The sequence below is a fragment of the Mirounga angustirostris genome, unplaced genomic scaffold (genome assembly GCF_029215605.1).
Source record: "Mirounga angustirostris isolate CCGP_5_RB_7025 unplaced genomic scaffold, mMirAng1.0.hap1 SCAF_17, whole genome shotgun sequence".
Lineage (NCBI taxonomy): Eukaryota > Metazoa > Chordata > Mammalia > Carnivora > Phocidae > Mirounga > Mirounga angustirostris.
In genome coordinates, this window is record NW_026991725.1 from 56858948 (window position 1) to 56876912 (window position 17965).

General features: G+C 49.1%; 1 long non-coding RNA gene across 2 annotated transcripts; it reads left to right on the forward strand.

Annotated features, from left to right (window-relative positions):
• Positions 1-211: 211 nt before the first annotated feature.
• On the forward strand, positions 212-8922 carry LOC135362935 (uncharacterized). 2 transcript variants are annotated; one of them, XR_010408398.1, is made up of 4 exons: positions 212-1198; positions 1367-1469; positions 6500-6606; positions 8601-8922. It is a non-coding gene; the product is annotated as an uncharacterized LOC135362935 (long non-coding RNA). The 2 variants fall into 2 exon arrangements; XR_010408399.1 differs by having other exon boundaries at positions 212-1123.
• The last annotated feature ends 9043 nt before the right edge of the window (positions 8923-17965 follow it).

Genomic DNA, 17965 nt, shown 5'->3' on the forward strand with positions numbered 1-17965 from the left:
GCTCAGACACAGACACTGAGTCTGGGCTGCCTCACTGACCACCTCACAGGGGAAAAGCGCTATTTGATGTGGTAAAGACTTGGAAACCAGCTTGGCTTTGGAGGCTCAGGCCGTGACTTGGCCACCAGCTCACAGCGCTCTTGTGGGGACAGGGCATGGGCTTGTCCTCAGCCTGGATCAGCCCACAAGAAGTGACTCACGCACACGCAGATTGGTGACTCCATTCCTCCCAGAAGCAATAAACAGCCTGGCCTCTCCCATCCTCAGGCAGAATGCTTATGATACTGTCAGCCCTATGCAGGCAAAATTTCCTTTTCTCCAAGTTTGTCAGACAGGGTGACTCATTCTTCACGACCCAGGTTAACCCAAATACACACAGGAGAAGAGTGATAAAATCCTATGGGTCTGGAGGAGAGTGTGAGGGAAGAGCATAAGAAAGTGGAATGTTCTTGAGTCAGGGAGGTTCTTGACCCAGCCACGGATGGTGACTGAGCCCTTACTGCACTCAGGTGTTGTGCTCACCGCTGCAGAGGATATGAAGGGGCTTGGCAATGAATTCTCCTTCAGCGAGCCCACTGTCTAGTGAGAGAGATAAAACCAGACTAAAGGAGGAAAATGATCTTGTCTAAAGAGAGGTGCCTACTAAGTGTGGCAGGCACTATGGTTACCTCCCCAGCATTCTTCCCTTCCTACTCATAGAACCCTGATCTTATTTAGGGATGGAGTAGAAATATCTGGATTTCAGAGAAGGTGGCCTCTGTCTGGAGGTGGGCACGTGACCCAGTTCTGCAGGATGGAAATGTGCCCGAGGGCTTCTGGGAAAGACTTACTGTGGCCATCCTAGCCTCCTGGCTTGGAAGGGGGCATGAAGGCTGAAGGCGCAGCAATCTTGCAACCGAGAGATAACTTGAAGACTAATAGGCACCACGACAGGGATGATGCATGAGAAAGAAGAAAAGATTTGCCTGGATCTTTAATGACCCATGGAGTAGCTGCCCACCTCCCAACTTCTCAAGGTGTGGGAAAAATAACCTCCAGATATTTTGTAAGGCAACCGTTGGATGTGTGTCCTGTTCTTGGCAGCTGCAGGCCTTCCTGACTGGTACATTTGGATACTGGGCAAGTACGGAAGAAAGAGAAATTAATCTCCAGTTGAATGGATTAGGGAAAAATGTTGAAAGGCGTGTAACTTCAGGAGGTGGGTGGGGGAAGATATTTGTGGCCGAGGGGGCATGGGGCAAGAGAAAGGGGGAGAGGGGGCATGGGGCAGGAGAAAACACTGGAACTGATGTACACATGTGCTTGTTCGATGCGGGGCTATGAACAAAAGCAGGAGATTGGCTATAACCCACCTGTCCCTCAACAGCACACAGGCTAAGTAGGGTGCGTCACACAATGGGATGTCATGGGGCTGTGTTGAAGAATGAAGATGTCACAGTGTACTGATCAGAAAGCCTCTCCAGAATGGGGTAAGTGAAAAGACGAAGCACAGAGCAGCATGTTATTGTTGCTACTTTTCGTGTAAAAAAGCAGATGGGGAGTGAGTGTCTGTTTCTGCTTACTGTATATGCATAAAAGTTCTGGAAGGAGAAACGGGAAACTGAAACTGTGATTGCCTATATGCATGGCGCCAGGCAAGCGAGGGCAAGCCGTTGCCGTGTGGCACAGTGTTCTTGACCATGGGAATGTCACCTATCAGAAAAATATATATAAAAAAAAGGGGGGCGCCTGGGTGGCTCAGTTGGTTAAGCGACTGCCTTCGGCTCAGGTCATGATCCTGGAGTCCCGGGATCTGACCCTCCTCCCTCTCATGCTCTCTGTCTCTCATTCTCTCTCTCGCAAATAAATAAAATCTTTTTTTTTTTAAGATTTTATTTATTTATTTGACAGAGCGAGAGATTGCGAGAGCAGGAATACAAGCAGGGGGAGTGGGAGAGGGAGAAGCAAGCTTCCTGCCGAGCAGGGAGCCCGATGTGGGACTCGATCCCAGGACCCTGGGATCATGACCTGAGCCGACGGCAGACGCTTAACGACTGAGCCACCCAGGCGCCCAATAAATAAAATCTTAAAAAAAAAAAATTAAGATATGTTTTTTAAAAAAAAAGGGAAGAGAGAGAAAGTACAGGCAGTTGGGGGACCTGCCCTAAAGTCGGTCAGTGAAATTGGGAAGGAGGAAGTTGGGGGTGGGGAGCACAGACCATGAGGTGGGATTTGCCTTAGAGACCCCAGTGCCGAGATGAAGAGTATGGGGGTGTGTGTGTGTGGCCAGGATGCCTTTTTTCTTTTTTTACTTTTTATTAAGGAAAATTGTACATGCACAAAAATAAAAAGAGTAGTATAATGAATGTCCGTGTGGCCTTCACTGAGTTTCAACAGTTACCTGCAAACGGTCAGTACCCCAAACCATCATCACATCTAAAAGGATCCCAGTAATCCCTTAATATTGCCAAGTTTCCAGCCAGCATTTAAATGTCTGGGATCACCTCATAAATGAATGTTTTCCGGCTGGTTTGTTCCATTCAGGCCAATTCAGGATCCGAACAGGTTTGCGAGTTGTGCTTGGTCAGCCCGACTCGGAAGCCACTGTGGTCGTCGGTTCTCTCTCCTCTCTCTCTGCCTCACTCTGCTGGAGAAGCCAGGTGGTTTGACCTGCGTCTGGCCAAGCATTTCACACGTCCTCCTGTCTGTCCTTGTGCTCTCTCTACGCTGGGAGCTCCAGAATCTGACTAAATCCAGATCTACTTTTTTCTTTTTTCCCCTCCCGTTTTTCACTTTTGCAAGACTACTTCCGAGATGGTGCTGGGCACAGCCCCGGGTCCCGGCTGGGGTGCATGGTTTGTGGTTGTCTCTTCACAGTGCTGAGACCGGTCAGCACTTTCCCAAGGTGCCAACAGCAGGGCTCTTGGCAGAGGAGAACCACGGGCAGATCTGGACTTTGAAGGTCCCCTATGGCTGCACTCTGGAGAACTCACACTTGACCTTGTCCTCAGGATTTGGGGGAGGAGGCGGGGGAGACCCCTCTGGGTCTGGCCTGAGCTAGTGGCTGTGGGGCGGAGAGAAGAGGACGTCTTTGCGAGGACATTAAGGAGAGAGGTCACATCATGGGCCAGTGATGGGCTGAGCAGCCAAGGGAGGGCTGCAGGTGGAGGGGCAGATCTGGAGGCATCAACGCCAGCCCCCGACTGAAACTGCAAGAGAGAGTGGCATCTCTCGGGGGGGGGGGGCACAGAGGCAAAAAGAGAAGGGCCACGTTTATGAAGCACCCTGATGACCATGAGCCACGTGCAGGGGAATCCGCCCACAAAGGGCTGATCGCAGTCTACGGAGGGTGACCTCGGCGGGGCGGGGGGGGGGGGGGGGCAGAGCAGACAAGGCGTGTGCAGGGGGCTGAAAAATAAAGCAAAGGCACCTGCTTGCCAAACTGCAGATCTGATTAGAACCCTCCCGTGGGACCGGTACAACCCCTCGGGAAGCGGGCAGGATGGACTGCAGTGGAGCATGACTGCAGATGGACACAGCGCTGACTGGCTGGCAGGCTCCTACACACCCTGCGGGACCCTCCCGGGCTTAACCCCAGGGGAGGAAGGTCCAGACTTGTGTCGTAGCTGACTCAACTTTCAGGGACTGTGACGGCAAAGACAGACCCCTCCCGATCCTGCCACCTCCCCCGGGCCCCCCCTCCTCAGCCCTTGAGCAGAGACACCTGCTTCCGTTTTCACCGTGGAAATGTTTGTCATGCTTTGACCCCACGTCAGGCTAAACCATGTGGAAAGAGCTGGGGCCTGGGAATTTCTAGAAGATTGTGATCTCTAGAGGGTCAGGGACAGTGAGCAGCCTAGCCCATGCCTCCGGGTCCTTCAGCTCTCAGTGTGAACTTCACCTTCTCAGAGCCTCCCTGATTCACTAGAACAGGCTACTTGGCTCCACTGTGATGAGCAGGACACTGGGGGTCCCGCTCAGGTCCCGCTCTGCCACTCTCTGTCGTTAGTAAGCCTTGGGCAAGCCATGTCACCTCTCTGAGCCTGTTTCCCCATCTGATAAATGTGCCTTCCTATGGGGCTGTTGTGAGGATCACAGGACCTCAAACAGGTCACCCAAATATTCTTGGCTCTATCTTTAACGCAGACTCAGAATCTGGGCATGCCTCCCCCTCCCCACCCTGGTGCAAGCCACCACCATCCCTCCCTGGACCATCACTGGTTTCCCTGCTTCCTCCTTTGCCCCCACAGGCCACACTGCATATGGCAGCCAGGGGGATCAGATCATGCCCCTCCTCATGGAGTTCAGAGCCCCCACCCCAGTGAGGTCCAGGGTCCTCTGGAGTAAAGCGAAGTTCCCTGCCTGGTCTAAAAGACCCTGCCTGGACCAGTTTCCTGCCACCCCTCCACCTCCTCCCACTATCCCTCTCCCTCGCTCTACCTTAGCCACACTGGCCTCCTTGCTGTTTTTCCAACAAGCCTGGCACACTCCTGCCGCAGGGCCTTTGCACTTGTGGTTCCCTCTGCTCAGAACATTGTTCCTCTAGCTATCTGGTGGCTCTGCTCTCTCCATCTCTTAGCTTAAATGTCACCTTCTCTGTGAACTTTTCAAGGTGCAACCACCATCATCCCAGTACTCACTGTCCCCTTCCCCAGCTTTGCCTTCCTCGCTAGCTCTCACCGCCATCTGCCACAGCAGCTATTCTATTTACTTAGCTGCTTTTTGTCTGCTCCTTCCCACTAGAGCGTGGCAAGGATTTGGACTTTTGTTCACTGGTATACGAGCAGCATGTTGAACAGGGCTTGGCATACAGCAAGTGCTCAAGAAGGGCCCAGTGGGAATCCATTCTGATCGATCAAGGCTTGCGCCACACCAGTTATTAAGTGTTTGAGCATCACTCCTGGCTGGGAAACCTCCGGCTGGACCCAGACAGCCTCGGGTTTGTGAAGCAGAGCAGAGACGAGCCAGCACAACAATGGGGAATTTGGGGGTTGGAGGCAGAGAGGAGCCCCTTGCCCCTAAATTATCTCCTTATTCAGTTGCCACAAGGCTTCGAATTCCACCGAAGCTCCCTTTCTTGGGATTTAACTCATTCTCCGTGTTTCTCCTTCCAAATGGACCTAGGCTGCTGGTGCGGGCTGGGCTCACACACATCGGGCCTGATTCCTCCATGAGAGTCCTCCCCCATCCCCTAGCCTGGGGATGACCTCGTGGCTGTCTCAGGGGTCCCAGAGCCAGGGGACGCTGCGAGGCCTCTAGAGGACAAGCTGGGAATTAATACCCTGCGTCTATAAGACAAACTGAGTCAGAAGGTAGGTGGATTCCATCCTTTAATGGGAGGAATTGCAAAGTCACCATTGAAGGACGTGGATATGGGGAGGGTGGAGAATTACGGCCAATTTTTGGCATCAATCTTTTGCACTGTTTCCAATCTACCACTTAAACAGAGGATAAGGCAGGTGCCTGGGTGGCTCAGTTGGTTAAGCAACTGCTTTCGGCTCAGGTCATGATCCCAGAGTCCAGGGATCGAGTCCTGGACATTGGGCTCGCCTGCTTCTCCCTCTGACCCTACCCTCTCTTGGGCTCTCTCTCTCTCTCTCACTCTCTCTCTCTCAAATAAATAAACAAAATCTTTAAAAAAAAAATAAACCGAGGATAAGGCAGAGGAAACAAATAATAAGTAAATAAATACAGAGATAAATCCCCTAAGAGTCCGTTTCTGGCGTCCATGTCCTCTCTTGGAGCTCTGAGCTGTTGGGAAGGAAGATGGCTCTCCAAAGGAAGCTTTGCGACAGCCACATCTTTGAGAAATGAGAACGTCCACGGCAGTGCCGGCCCTGACCTTGAGGGCCTGTCACAGGGCCCAGGGCCCCCGCCCTCTTCCCCCTCCTCTGGGTGCACACCTGAGCTTTCCTGTCCACGTGTCTGGCACCAGGCATCGATGGCAGAGGGCAAGCATTGCGGGGACACCACCTGCCACCTTTCACGGTGGTGCGTTTCCTTCACCCAGCTCAGATCTGCCCGCAGAGCAGATGGTGGTAAAGCTCTGTGGGTCTCCTGCCTACCAGAAAATGCAGTTTTCTGCCCAAGGCTTGTTATCCAAGCCTTCCCTGGAAATGTCCTTAATGGCACAAATAGCTCCTGCAGAACCAAAGTCAAGGTAAGGAGGTGGCACGGTCATGGCTGCAGTGACTAATTACTGGCTTTTGTCCTTGTTCCTTCATGTCCAAATTGTGTCCCACAGTTATAACTCATTTGCTTTATGTTCAAAGAAAATGTAAACACGGAACGCAACAGGAAATGTGCCATGACTCAGGTTGCCTCTTCTCCAGGAGCATTTGCCCAACAGCCTGATGTGGGGAGGCTTCGTGCAGGACCCAGAGCTTTTGTCTGAAGCTCTGAGGTGGTAGAGCCCGATGGGGACCCCCTCCGTGTGGTTGGTGCTCCCCAGGTTTGCAAAGCATTTGTATGTTCTCTCTCTTCACTGCCTCCCCGTGACTCAGCACTGTCCTTATTGTAGCTAATGCTGTTTTGAAGCCAAAAACACCTAAAAAGCTGCCTTGGACAAGATTTCCCGCTAGGATTCCCAATGAGGGTGCAGCCACCAGCCGTGGGTCTAACCCACAGGTATGTTCAGTTTGTTTCTGTCAGGTGGTTTTTGTTTTTGTTTTTTTTTAGAAAATGAGTCACCATTGAAAAATTAGGATTTCACTTAAAAATGGCGGCAGACACTAATGGTTACCTACCCAGTATCTGTTTTCCCTATTTCTTTGGTTATAGATCCTGATTTTAGGCAGGGCAGCAATGTGCCCAGATGAAAGACTACATTTCCCAACTTCCCTTGTGGCAAAGTAAGATCATGTGACTGTTTTTTTTTCATGTGACTTAGTTTTAACCAATAAGATGGAAGTGGTGGGCCCCTTTTGTACTTCCCTCCTTTCTCCCTGCTGTCTGGAAGAAGGATGAGTGGCTGGGACGCCCGCAGCCATCTTGAACTATGAATTGACCTTGAGAATAGAAACCACATGCTGGAATAGTGCTGGAGGAAGAGAGAAAGGGCCTGAGTCTCCTTCGTGACTCTCAGAAGCTAGGAAAAGTGCCCTAAGCTACCCGCCTCCTGACTTTTTGTTCATGAGTAAAAACGAAAAGCCAAGCAAAACAAAAACTTTCTTATATAAGCCACTGTAATTGTGGGTTTTCTATTATAGATAGCCAACCTAATCCTGGGACAGTGCTTCTCTTGAAAAATCAAAATACCTAGTAATCTGGGTATATACTCTTTCTTTATAACAGCGTCACTGAGATGTAATTCACACACCAAACAATTCACCCATTTATAGTGTACGATTCACTGGTTCGTAGGATGTTCACAGAGTTGTGCACCATTTACTTTTTATCACCCCAAAACATTTTGATCACCCCAAAACAAAATCTATACATACTAGCAGTCATGCCTCATTCCCCCACCCCAGTCCCACACCATCAATCTACCTTCTGTCTCTGTGGATTTGTCTATCTGGACATTTCATATAAATGGAATCATACGATATATGGGCTGTAGGACTTCTTTCACTGAGCATGGTGTTTTCAAGGCTCGTCAGTGTTGTAGCATGTACAAGGACTTTATTCCTTTTAATGGTTGGATAACATTCCATCTCATGGGTACGAGACAGTGTAGGGGGAAGCAGGAGGGACTTAACTCCTATAAAGCCACTGGTTTGAGGCAGGGGTTAAAAGTTTCCAGAAGCCTAGAGACAGATACCTCCTTCCGGGAAAGCGAACTAGTGAGAGATAACAGCCATCGGGGAATAATGGTTGCCTGAGCAAAATTAGAAAGAACAATTTAAAGCCCGCTCACACAAGTATTTCTATTTTTCCGGAGCCCTAAAAATGTTGACCAGGAAGAAGGGCATTCTTTGCTTGTCTTGTGTCCACTAAAAAGTAAGGACCAAAAGATAATGACCGGGGGACTGAATGATACTTCCCCACTCCCGGCCCCTCACTCTTTAGAAAAGTGCCTTTAGGGGCACCTGGGTGGCTCAGTCATTAAGCATCTGCCTTCGGCTCAGGTCCTGATCCCAGAGTCCTGGGATGGAGCCCGCATCGGGCTCCCTGCTCAGTGGGGAGCCTGCTTCTCCCTTTCCCTCTGCCATTCCCCCCCCCCCAACTTGTGCCCTCTGGCTCTCTCTCTCTGTCAAATAAATTAATTAAAAAAAAAAGAAAAGAAAAGTGCCTTTAGAAGTCTTACATGCTACCCCTTTGGAGAGCGACGTTCGTTTTTCTTGTTGGCTCCCTCCCTTGTATATAAGTTATCTCTGATAAACTCTGCCTGCTTTCTTTCTCTCAAGTTCAATGTTCATTCCGATGGCATTGAGACTCAAGAACCTGGTCCTGGGGGTCCAGTAACAGGTATACCACACTTTGTTGATCCATTCATCAAGTGATGGAAACTCCTGATGGACAGCCGCTCACTGGGTGGGAGTGGAGTCAGGGCTCCCCCAACAGATAGGGTGCAGCTTTCCATCCTCCCAGCTGTGTCCCCTCACCGAGACTGTGGGTGGGCGTTTATCAATGCTCTCACACATCTGTTGTCTTATGGAAGAATATTTCTTGGTTTCCAGGTCTCTAATAAAAGCAGAACAAAAGGTCAACAGAGACAGTCACGTACTTCTCTTCCATCCAGCCATCTGCACCCATGAAGTTCCCACCCGGACCCTGTGGGCATTTGGAATTGCGACTCCTGGTCTGGTTAAGCTCATCATTTAAAAAATAACATTAGGGGCGCCTGGGTGACACAGTTGGTTAAGCATCCAACTCCTGGTTTTGGCTCAGTCGTGATCTCAGGGTCGTGAGATCGAGCCCTGCATCATGCTCCGCTCTCAGCATGGAGTCTACTTGGGTTTCTCTTTCCTGCTCCATCTGCTCCTCCCCACTCTGTTTCTCTCTCCCTCTCTCAAATAAAAAAATAAATCTAAAAAAAAAAAAAAAGACGGGGGGGGGGGGGCATGTCTGGTTCCCTCTCTGAGGACTCCCTAGCTGGTTGATGTTCCTCTTAAAGAGCAGGAGGGAAGGAAGGGATTCAGGGAAGGAGACAGTGCCAGGTTGAGGGGGCCCAGTGCCCATGAGAGAAGAGGACACATTCCAAGCTCTCCCCAGGAAGGAGGCAATGAGGCCACAGTTTCCACACTTCCCTTCCCTCTCCATCAGCTGGGAGTGAGAAGGGCCCAGACCCCCACTCTGGATGTAGCATGTGCCCAGAACTCCACTCGGCTCTTGCAGGCAGCCCCCAGGTGTGGAATGCCAGGGGCTACAGAGAATCCCTTTCATGGAGGGGAGCACAGTGGGCTAGGACTCCGGTCTAGTTCTTCCTGCCTGTAGCTTGTTCCCAATCCAAAGGATTCCCAAAGACTTGTCCCTGATGAGGGCTCACTGGGATTCCCAGTTAAGGGCAACATGACCTGCACTGTGCATAGTTATTTATCTATGTCATTATGGCATCAGACTATATCCTACAGTTGGGGCTTTTCTGGGAGTGGGGTTGTTTAAAAATAGCCTTTTCTCCCAGACTATACCGATAGCCGTGATAGGTAGTAATTTGATTTTTAATCACCTTAATGGATGATGCAAAAAACTGGCAGCCTTAAGGCAGTCCCCAAAATATTTTTTCTTTGTGTCTTCATTTTTAAGATCCCAGAAACCCCTAAACTGGGAATCACCCCATACCACAGAGTGCTTTAAGCCTGTCTCATTTTGATCTGCAGAAGAAAACTGTAAAATGCAGAGGCTGGGTGTCTATCTACCTCTCCACTTGACAAATGACAGACACCACTCGATTGGATAATCTGCCTGAAGTCCCTGGTAGGTCCTCAGCACCCCCCACCTCCCCACCCTGCTGCCTCTGAGATCTCATTGGAGATCACCATTTCATCAACATCTTCAAGGTCTAGGGACTTGTAGATCAGTGACGAAGTGGCAAGTAAGGGGACTTCATTTTAGTCTTCTGTTACTGGCGAGGCAGCTGAGCCCTGCCTTTCCCTCCGCCGTCCCATGATGGGGACACAGTCAGGGCAAAGGGAGACGAGTGCTGACGAGCACGCTGGAGGTAACACACTATGCTCTGGTTCATGCTGGTCCCTTTGGGAGCCATGCCAAGAACTCTGTTCTTGCTTTGTAGCTCATGGGGGGAACAAAACGAAACTCTTGGTTCCGTCTGAGGTTTGCAAATGAGCATGCATTATTCCCGGGCGTTGGGTTCCATTGAAACCTCTGGAACAAGGAAGTGGGTAACCCTGCAGGCCCCCAGGGACTGCTGTGCCTTCTGGTGCAATTGTCTTTAATTGGCAGAAGGACAGCATTCTCTGCCTTTTCCTAACTCCTGGTTTTTCACGGGCAGATAAACAGCTGCGCTGAGTCAGAGCTAAACGATCGCCCACTCCTACGGCCTTTGGTGGGCGAGGGTTGAGGTGGAGAGAAGCAGGCATGAAAGCTGAGCTAGTCCTCCTACTGGGATGTTCCCGGGACAAACCGATGGGATGTGCATTTCCATCCTTCCTTACAACCAGCCCAGACTGCCGCTTTGTCCTTTCTTGTGGAAGTGCTGAAAAGCCCCAGCTGAGGATTTCCCTGGCAGGTCACTGTCAGGGTGGTGGGGGGCCATGGATTCCTACTGATAGCTTAATCCATACTTGTTCCCTGTCTTCTTACCACTGGCATGGCACAAACCCCAAGTGGGAGACAGGAGAAAAGAACCCATTTTGAACCTATTCTGTGAGACGCCTCTTCCTGGTCCACAAGGCAGGGGTGGGAAGGAGAGAGAGAAAAGACGGTGAGGACTTGGTTCCCCAGTGGTCTTGCAGTGCCTGATGCTGGGAAATTTGGCTCCCTGGGAGGACCAGAGTGTGAAGGGTGGCTGAGGAGGCGGCATTGTCCCTTACAGGGGAATGAGAGAAGGCTTCCTGGAGGAGGTGCCATCCCCACGTATTCTGGAAGGTTTCCAGGCAGAAGGAAGAGCTTAAACGAGAGCAGGTAGCTAACTTCCACTTAAGAAATGGCAGTGGGAGAGAAATCAGGAGAAATAACTGCTTGGAAAACATGAGTGGTGAATAAACACATGAATCAGAGAGATGCAAATGAAGACCAGAGGACACTCTCTTCTTACACCCACTAAATTGGCAAACACAGAAATCTACCGTGCTTTGGCGAAGATTTGGGACAACAGGAATGCTCACCCACAGTCGGTGGGTGTAAATTGTTAGGGGCACCTTGGAGAACAACATAGCATTGTGTTGTCAGGTGGAATGTTTACATTCCCCGTGATCCAGCGATTCCTCTCCCAGGTGTTCACCCACTTCGGGCATCGCCGATCACCGATCACCGATCACCGATCACCGTAGTAAAGACTAGGTTCACTGGCGGGAGGGATGCTCACACCTGGAATCCGATGCAGCAAGGAAATAAAGGAAATGAGCCTGGTCTTCTCTCCCCAAACAGATCCTGGGCCCAATCCTAAATCAATCATTTTGGCGGAGGGGGCGGGGCATAGTATATGCTAATTGCTGAAGCCAGGCAGGACTCCCTTCTGAGGCCCCACCCGAAACTAAAGGGCTGGGCTGAGGGTGGGGGGGCAGTGGGTCCCCGGAGGAAAGCAGGACTGGGGGGGTACATTAGAGGACACTTGTCCCTCCCAGGGCCCTCCACAGGTTGCCAGGGTGCCTCTGTCGCAGATGCTGTGTGTTCTAGGGCTCCCACTTGGGCTTCTGGAGCGCTTCCTGTCCCAGGGGAGAGCTGTCCCTGCGCCCCTTCCCAGGGCAGCCTGTGGCCAGTGACCAACCTGTGAGGGGAGGAGGTCAGGCAGGACAAACTGGGGGGTGCGATTTGCACCTGAGGGCTGCCACAGGGTCAGGCCGAGGCAGGGACCCCCGCAAAATCTCGCCCTTGGTTTCCTGCCCTTCCTTCACTCACTCCCTGGCCAGGTTTCTCCTAGAAGCCTTTGACTGTTTCACTCAGCCTCTGTGTCTAGGGGAGTCCAGGTGCTGTTTTATCAGAAGAGAAATGAACAGAGACTGAGCTACCAACTCGACAGACGGCAGGAGCAACAGCGGCGAGAACTCAATTTTATCAACTTGGAGGAACTGCCAACCTCTCTGGACTTCAGCCTCGTCATTTAAAACCAAAAGACACAGCCAGGCAGTTTACAGAAGAAACCACTGTCCGTGGCCAGGAAACACGGACATCACACAGCGCTGCAATCAGAGAACCCAAAATATTTCTCATCTGTCAGAAGGCAGGGGTCAGAATGAACATTCTTCCCAGTTTAGGCAGGGTGTGCGGAGGGAGGCCCTATCCTACTTTACTGATGGAAGTATAAATTGGTGTAATCTTTTGGGAGGGTAATTGCACAGTATCTATAAAAATGCTAAGTGTTGGGGGGGCACCTGGGTGGCTCAGTCAGGTAAGCATCCGACTCTTGACCTCAGGTCAGGTCTTGATCTCGGGGTTGTGAGTTCAAGCCTGGCATCCAGCTCCACCCGAGTGTGGTGCCTACTTAAAAAAAAAATGTTAAATGGGAAAACCCTTTGACTTAGCGATTCCAATTCTATGAACGTATGATGCAGCAATATCTGCACAAGAATGCAAAGACATGTGTATAAGTATATAAATTCAGCACTGTTTTCGATACCAACCACTTGTGAACAACCTAAATGTCCTTCAGTTGGGGGTTTGGTTGAAAATGGCAGAACAGGGGCACCTGGTGGCTCAGTTCATTGAGCGGCTGACTCTTGATTTCGGCTCAGGTCATGATCTCAGGGTTGTGAGATCCAGCACCATGTCGGGCTCTGCAATGGGCGTGGAGCCTCCTTAAGATTCTCTCTCTCCATCTCCCTGTGTCCCTTCCACCACCTTGCTTTTGCACACTCTCTCGCCCCGCCAAAAAAAAATCATTAAAAATAAATAAATAAATAAAACTGGCAGAACATTCCTGAGATGGAACATTAGACGGCCATTAGGAAGATTGTGGTCAGGCTCTGGGTCCTGGTGGATGAAACTCACCCACGACATACAACCAAGTAAAAAAAGCCAATTGCAAAGCAGGGTAGACAGTGCAATTCCATGTTTGTAAAAAATATTTCTAAACATAAATATTATAAGTAGCAAATGCATGGAGCACAATCTGGAAGAATATATATGAAGCTGTTTTAACTGTAGTTCCTCTTGGGAATAAGGCTGTTAATCTTCTAGACAGTTTTTGGATACTTTTGTAGTATTTCTTTGAATTTTTTTAGGCACATGGGTCCCTTTTGCCATTTTTTGAATTTAGAAATTTAAAATAGGAGTGCGTGACTGCTGAGAGCTTTACTACAGATATCACTCTCTAGTCTTCACAAAAGCCTTACTGAAGTAGGAATCACTGCTGCCCCATTTTACAGAAGAGGAAACTGAAAGCCAGAAAGTCCCAGAAGTCACAAGTTGCAGAGCCAAGACCCAACCCCACCGGCCTGACCCCAGGCCTCAGACTCTTAACCATGATACTCCCTTGCCTCAGCAAAGAAAAGTGAGAGGTTACCCCACTTTGGTTATTAGCCCCAGAACCCCTTTCTTCAAATAAAATCCTGCTTGGAAGCCCAGTTTGTCAAACAGATGAGAGGGAACTGCTCCGGTAAAGAAGTGAGCCTGAGAGAAGCCATTCTGCTCTCTCTGGCCCCTTCCTTCACCGCACATGCCCTCCCCAGGCCCGGAGGGGATTCCTAGGACCCCAGTTTGAAAACTGCTAAGCTAGGTGACTGGGAAGGCCCCTTCTCTCTCTCTCTCTCTCTCTCTCTTTTTTTTTTTTTTTTTTTTGACACACTGCCGGGATTCTAGTAATACTGCTCATTGAAAGGGATTGAAAGGGAAGATGAAAATGTGTTACCAGGTCATTCAAAATCAAGTGAAGGGTCATCGTGCTTTAAATAATGAAGTGTCAAGTTGCCCGTGATTTAGCCTCAACAAATAGATGGAAACATTACCCTCTGCAGAAAGCTTTTGTGTGGGCGACACTCTTAGCTTGGTGAATGCTGTTTTGATAAAAAAGAAAAATCTAGACCCTCACCATCACCAGCCTTAAATAGCACCTCCCCGCACCACCCCCCATCCCCTCCACCCACGCCACCCACACTTTATTTTTTGTCTTTTCTCAGAATGGGGGGCAACTTCTGTCTTGTTATGTTCATGGCCATGTGCTAGATGCACAGTAAATGCCTGTTGAATGAATGAATGAACAAATGAACACAGGTTTGATTGATTTTCATGCAAACGGCACCAATAGACAGTCCTTAACCACACTGGCCTTGAGACTTGAGCAACAAATCAATAGGAGTTTTAGATTTTAACTCATGAATAAAATAAATATCCGCGACTCCAAGCTGATATAAATGGATGATTGCATAAAGAAATGGGGAGGAAGGGACATTTCTTCCTTTCTGAAGAGGCCCATTTAATAAATGTGGAAGGAATAAGGGAAACAGCAAGTCACCATGAGAATATTGCAGTATTAATGGTCGAGGACGAGATTTCACTCATGGATCTAAAACTAGTGGAAGAATGGTTAAGGAGAAACAAGACTTGCACAGCTGTAAAGTATGTCCCTCCCAAATATTTACTAATTACAAAGGAAAACAATAATAACTTTACAATGGGAGAGACCTGGCAGACACCACTTTAACCAAGTGGTCAAGGTGAACATCCTCAGCAATGGGACACCCTGATACCACATAACTCCGGATATGAGGCACCGAGAAGAAGATACATCATCACGTCTGTGACACTTTTTCCAAAAATGCATGGCCTCAATCTAATCGTGAGAAAACATTAGACAACATGAGCAACATTTTACAAAATCCCTGACCGGTGCTCTTCAAAAATGTCAGGGTCGTGAAAGACAAGGAAAGACTGAAGAACTTTTACCAAGACCGAGGAGACCTGACAACTAAAGGCAGTGTGAGATCTGGAACAGAAAAAGAACATGGTATATAGGGGTCAGCAAACCACAGTCTATGGGCCAAATGTGGCCCTCTGCCTGCTCTGTGTAAATAAAATTTTATTGGCACACATCCAGTCCCATCCATCTCTGTATGGCTTATGACCACTTCTATTCTACAACAGTAGCGTTGAGTGATTGCAACAAAGATCACATGGCTCACAAAGCTGAAAAAACTACGTAATCCTTACAGAAAGCGTTTGCTCACTCTTGCATTAGAGGAAAAGCTGATGAAATCCAAGTCACATCTATGGTTAATAGTATTTTAACAATGTTTATTTCTGAGTTTTGAGAATTGTACATTAGCCAAACTGGATCAAGGTTATATGGAAACTCTACTATCTTGGAAACTCTTCTATAAATCTAAAATTATTTCAAGGACCTTGGTGGCTCAGTCGGTTAAGCATTTGCCTTCAGCTCAGCTCGTGATCTCGGGGTCCTGGGATCGAGCCCCACATGGGTCTCCCTGCTCAGCGGGGAGCCTGCTTCTCCCTTTCTCCCTTTCTCCCTTTCCTCCCCGCTTGTGCTCTCTCTCCCTCGCTCTCAAATAAATAAATAAAAATCTTTAAAAAATAAAATAGAATAATTTCAAAATTTTAAAAATTGTTATGAAAAACAAATAGCCCAGATGCTTGGGCAAAGGAGGCTAGGCTCAAAGCCGGCCCTGGGGAGTCACTGTGGGTGTTGGAAGAGGGACTTATCTCACTTGCTTCGGTTGCAAGACACAGAAACCCACCCCAGACTCCTCGGGGCACAGGAGGGTGTCATTCCCAGCTAAAGGTGCAGGTGTAGCTACGCCAGGAACCAGGACCTTGAAACCAGGACAGCCCCTGTGTGTGAGTGTGTGTGTGTGTGTCCATACTTCTGAGTGTCTTTCTCTGTCTCTCTGTATCCTGAGGTCTCTCAGTTCTCTGTGTGTCTCTTTTGCTCTTACCTCTCCTGGTTGTCTGGGCCTCTCCTTGTCTCTTTCTGCTCTTTCCCACTTCTCTGGTCTCTTTGTGTCTCTCAGTGTCTCTCTCCTGGCCTTCCCTTGTGTCCCAGTTTCTCCATGTCTCTCCCTATGCCTCAGTCTCTCCCTGTTCTCTCTGTCTGCCCGCACATCTTCTTGTGCGTCTGTGTTTCTTCCCACTGTTGTTCCATTCCTCCCCAGTCTGTGTCTTCCCATGTCTGCTGTGTCTCTCTTGTCTCATGAGGCTCCTTGCCTCTCTGCCTCTCTCTGGACATCCCGGCATCCCTCTCTCCACACACTGCGCATGGCACCCCGGGGGGCAGAGCCACAGAGATGCTGCCCCAGTGGAACATTGGGCTCAACTCAACATTTCCCAGAGATGAGATCTAGCTGCCCATCCCAGACCAGAGTTCATCCCTGGCCCAGTCAGTGGTGACCGGGGGCAGAGTCATGGGGCACAGCCTGACCACTGGGGCCTGCACCTGGAAGGGGGATTATTAAAGCAGAGAATACCCCAACACTGTGGTGGGGGAATGATCAATCCAGCAACAGGTAAAGGATCCATCAGAAGGAGGGGGAGAAGAAAATAGATGTTTAATGATCACATTAATCTCTGTAACAAACGACCACACGTTTAGTGGCTTACGACCTTTATTCTATTATATTCTGAAGGTCAGAGCCCAAACAAGTAGGCAAGTTTATGTTCCTTCTGGAGGCTCTAAATGGAATCCATCTCCTACCTTTTTTCAGCTTCTAGACGCTGCCTGCATTCCTTGGCTCAGGGCCAGCAATGGTGCACCTTCCAATCTCTCTCTCAGAACTCTGCTCCCATCCTCACCGCTCCTCTCTCTCTCTCTCTGACCTCCTGCCTCTGTCTTTTAAGGACCTCTGTGATGATTTTGGGCCCACCTGGATAATCCAGGATATTCTCCTCATCCCAAGATCCTTAACTTAATCACACCTGCAAAATCCCCATGTAAGGCAACATATTCCCAGGCTCCAGGGATTAGGATGTGGACATCTTTCAGGAAGGGAGACCATGGTACAGCGCCCCACACTGATCATCCACTAAGGCCAGACATTTTGCATACAGGATGCCTACCCTACCTCTGGCCTCATGTGCCCGTTCCAGGAAGGAAGATGAAAGAAGAAGGAAGGAGAAGCAGCTCTGTTAGATAAGGAAAACCTTTCCCGCAAATCATTAGCAGGTTTCCACTTGGTCTGACTGGCCAGAAATCTGTCCATTGGCACTGAATTTTGTCAATGCTTTTTCTGTATCAGTTGAGATGAATATGTGATTCCCCTACCCTAAACTTCATTCTACTAATATGTATTACATTGATTGATTTTCACATGCTGAGCTGTCCCTTGCATTCTGGGAATAAATCCCACTTGGTCATGGTGTATAATCCATTTTTTTTTTAAGATTTATTTATTTATTTGAGAGATGGGGGAGGGACAGAGTGAGAGGGAGAGAGAGAACCTCAAGCAGACTCCCCGCTGAGCACAGAGGCCAACGTGGGGCTCCTTCTCACGACCCTGAGATCACGACCTGAGCTAAAATCAAGAGCCAGATGCTTAACCAACTGAGCCACCCAGGGGCCTTTATAATCCTTTTACTATGGTGGAAAATTGGTTTGGTAGTGGATTTTGTTGAGGGTTTTTGCATCAAAGTTCACAGGAGCTATTGATCTGTAGCTTTCTTTTCCCATGGTGTCTTGGCCTGGCTTTGGTATCGGAATAAGACGGGCCTCTTAGAATAAGTAAGGAAATCTTCTCTCCTCTTAAATTTTTTGGAAGAGTTTGAGAAGGATTGGTGTTCTTTGAGTGTTTGGTAGAATTCACCAGTAAAGTCATCTGATCCGGGCTTGTTGTGGTTGTTGTTGGGCGATTTTTGATTGCTGATTCAATCTCCTTACTAAAGATGTATCAGAATTTGAACCCGGTTTTATACACTTTCACAGTCTTTGGTTTTATGACTATGCTTACTCTGTGTATGTGTGTGTGAGTGTGTGTGCGCA